Below are 4,367 nucleotides of genomic sequence, written 5' to 3'. Positions count from 1 at the left end.
AGCTGGGGCAAGGCATAATTCAAAGGAGAAGATTAACAATGCATAGGACTTCCTGAAAATAGAAACACACAAGAAGCTAAAAGTTTACTTTAGGAAGTAATTTCATTTATTTTAACACCATTGTTAATGATTTGATTGTTAGGAACTTAGAAAAAGAAAGATTTCACATGCTACTAAGAACCAGGAATCTTTAAATGAAGATACTGATTTAATAGTCTTAAATGTTTCAATATGAAAATCAATGTTCTAAACCCCTCCAAAACTATTACCAAGTAAATAAAAGTTTATACTTTTAATATTATTTTAACAGCATCAAAATGTTAAGTTTATTAACCAGATTGTGGAACTTAATGGCATGTGTACCTACTTGCCAAACAACATAAAACTAAAAACAAAAACTAAGGAAAACCCTGAAAACACAGCTAGTGCACTTAGAATTGCTGATTCACCTGATGGAAAAGCCTCTGAGACACCAGCCTGAGGGTTGATAAGAGCATGCATTTATATGGGGCTTTTTTTCATTTACAAAGCACTTTCATATACATTAGATTCCCTATTTAGCTACTGGGAAAATGCTTGACTTCCCTCTGAAATCCAACTCTTCAGCCCTGAGGAGTGGGCTCTGGGGACAGACTCTTGGCAGCCATGCTTCTGAATGGGTTTATGAAGGCATGTGGGGGACAGGACTCTGAGCTCCAGGAAGTAGATTTCTCAATCACCATATCAGGAATAGAGATGATTGATCTGGGTAATCGAGGTGAATTTGTCTCCATTTTTATAAAGTATCAGTTTTTATTTGAGCTATGAACTTGGAAGTTTTATATAGGAACTTCAAATCAAGGAGTCACGGAATGTCAGAGCTTCAGTGTTCCAGCCAATTTATAGAAAGGAAATGGAGCTTTTAAGAAGTTAGGAGGGAAAGGCATGGGTTTATGGTTCCGTAGCAGCACAGTATTAAGCAGAAGAGCATTCTCCACCAACTCATAGCCCACCACTAGGCATTCCTCCACAGTTGACCAGAGAGTTATCTTAGCCCTAGATTTCTAATCTCCAGGAAAAAGACCCATCTGAGTGTCCTTAAATAATGAAGCAAGAATTGCCCCACCATCTTCTTGTTTCCTGTTGCCTATCTGACTGACTTTCTTTAATATGAGGGCATGGCTCAGCCAACTGTCTTTCCCCAGTGCAGCCACAGTTGAGATCAGGGAAATTGCACCACAAGAATGTTTTTAATCCAACAGTTAACTGATAGCACTGCAGTCCTAAACTCCCAGGGTGTTATAGTTCACTGGTGTGGCCTTGGGACCATAAACAACAATGTGGTAAGTGGAACAAGCACTGACTTGATACCTTGTCTAGATGACTGTATTCCAGACTCAGTTCCTTAGCTATACCACCTTGTGATTTTGGCAAAGTCACTTAACCTGTTTCTTCAACTTTCAAATGGTGATAAAGGTCCCTTTTTTGCTCACCTTCCTGGGCCACAGAGAGGAAAAACCTTGTGTGAATGTAGAATGGAGATTGTGGGGAAGTGTTGACTAGTACATGGGATTTGGGAGCTAACAAACTTAGGTACAAAGCCTAAGGCACTAATGAGCTTTTTTAATCTGGACAAATACTCAGCTTGTGTGATCCTCAGTTTCCTCTAGCAAAATAGTTATAAGACTAGTACCTACCTCAGATAATTACAGTGAGGAATAAATAAAATAATGCATGTAAAATGCTTAGCATAGTGTCTATGTAATAAAATCTCAATGAATGCTATATCTTTTAATTGTTGTATTAAATATTTACAGGATTGCTCCATTTAAAATCAGAATAGCAACACCTTCAAGTACTCTAAAAGTCATTAAGCTGGTAGCAGACATAAGGTTATATGGTGTTTGATATTTAGGACTCAGTAGGAACCTAGAGCCAGGGACTTTAATCTCTGAAACAGGTTCATTTACTATAATAATCAGAAAATCCCAAAATAGGAATTTTTAATTATGACACATGATTGAGATCCAAAGTACAAAGTGGCAGAACCAGGAGTTGTGAAAAAAATTACATATGTTTATTCACGAGGCTTATCCTAATTTCAGGGAATTGTCCTGACCCAGATATGCCTTGAAATCATCTCTTGTCATTGCCACCTTTATACAGACTGGCTGGATAGACTCTGAAGGGGCCCACTGTATGTCAGATGTTGTACTAGGCTTTGATGACCCAAATATGGGCCCTACCCTCATGAGGCTTACAGTTTATGAGAGTACTGGTATGGGACAATTAAGTATAGACATTCTGCATTTAGCAAACATGAAAATGCTTCTCCAACAAGGATCATTCTGGAAATTGCAGTGCAATGTGGAAATTGCCCCAAGGTCAGAGAGTCATGATGCTCCATTCCAAATTCACAACAAACCAGACTTCTCTGCTACTATAATAAAAGTTGGTGTTCCCAATGGAACTCATGGATTCTTTCAAACAGACATCCTCAGGTGAGTTGTAACTTTGATCACAAATTCCTCCTAGAAAGTCACTCAGCCTGACTGCACACCAGGTCAGAAACAGATGCTTCATAATTTAACTGGAAATCTGAGCTGTAACAAGATGACACATGTATCACACACTGTCAATTTGCTCATTTCCAGGAACTGACATTCACAGCAAAATTTCTTGAATTAATATTAATTTTGAAAAACTATCTAGAACCTTTATGACAGTGCCTTTCCTACAACTGTAAGAATGAAAGATTTCAAGTTCTTTGAAATGAAGATTAGTACCTAGAGACTCCAAATTAAACTCATTTAAAAGTAATTCAAGTAAAAATATCACTTGAGAAAGTCTGACAATCAGCATTTCTATACAATCTAGTTTCTTTGAAAAAATGATTTCTTGTTTCACCTCAAGACATCAGGTCATGGAGTCTTCATTTTGATTCTGTCCTGTCTGAAAATATGGCTTTCTCTTGGCCCAATGGTTCTCCCAGTACATTTCTTTGAGTTGGGGTTTTTGAACTGTAAAGATTGGCTAGTTGTGGAGGGTGGCCAGGTCAGAAAGAATGGAAGAAGTTAGCAGACAGAGTAGGGTCAACGGGAAGAATGTTGAAACTTCTGACTTATTGGGTTGAACTAGAAATTGTGTTGCTAGGTCAGAGAGGGGCCTTACCAGGCAAAGCCAAGACAGCAGGCTCTCTCAGAGGAGTCTTCTACCTTAGCTAAGATGTTCCAGGCAGCCTAGGGAGTGTAATGGAACCAACTTGACCTCAAGAGACTAGATGGCTGAACTGCCATTATGACAAGAACAGTTAACCCTGACTCCAGATAGCCATTTTAGTTCTTCTTGCTACTGCCTTCCCTACAACTTGCTTTCTCTTCCTGCCTGCCAGCATAGCAGAAAAGCATGGTATTGACTACCTGAAGGTTCACTAAAGGGCTGATTTATAAGGCTCCTGGCCCAATCAGAGTCAGGGATGGGCAGAAGAAGGAGAAAGGGAGAAGGTGAAACTTCTATTCTGCCCGATAGCTGATGCTCACACAGTGAGAATGTGCTAGACCTGGGCTGGCTGATTGGCTGGCCTCTTGGATAGTCTGGTACCTTTGGTGCTGCCTCTCTTAGCTGTATCCTGTTCTGGGAGGTGGCTGGGAATCTGAATTCCTAGCACCTAATCCAACCTTCCTACTTGGTTTTCAAAAGCCCCTGCCCTTGTTTTGAAGCAGCAGCCAGCACCACTTGTCTCTTCTCTCCTTCCCCCAGGCACTTCTGTTCAGAGTGCTGCCTCTTGCTGGCTCCTTCTGCTTCTGCTTGGTCCTCCTGCTGTTTGGGAAGTAAGTACACCAGTGGGGTGATGGGGGTCTGGAAATCTTAAAGGAGCAGCTTTATTTCTATCGGAAATTTACTATTTACCCAGCACATATTTTTCTGTCTTTCCCCGATCAATATAATCTGGCGAGAAAAGTGAATCTGATACAAAGTTATCATAATCATCATTTAAATGTTAATTGCAGATGCTCTGGTTTTCCTCTAAGGATTTTCAAGCAGACCAAACACTTTCCCTGAAAACAATCATTATTAGCAATCAAATACAATTTGTGGATAATTTATTGAGGGCATACAGGTTGGGGGCCACAGGATCTGAGCAGGGAAGTCTATGCCATTTCAAAGGCTCACCATCTAGGGCTGAAGACTGGAATTCCTCGAGGAATAAGGCATAGAGATAATTTAAAAATCCCCAGCACCAATTTTTGCCAATAGCCATTTAGCCTCAGAGTCTTTGACCAGAGGAGTTACAAGTAGTCAAATTGACAGGGCAATTTGAAATGTCTTCCGTTGGCTGGCTGCCCATTGGAGATTTATAGTCAGCTAGTGTCTATTAAGAACCCAGT

Source organism: Pipistrellus hanaki, assembly GCF_964339955.1.
Source record: "Pipistrellus hanaki genome assembly, chromosome: X".
Taxonomy (NCBI): Eukaryota; Metazoa; Chordata; class Mammalia; order Chiroptera; family Vespertilionidae; genus Pipistrellus; species Pipistrellus hanaki.
This window is presented reverse-complemented; position numbering follows the sequence as displayed.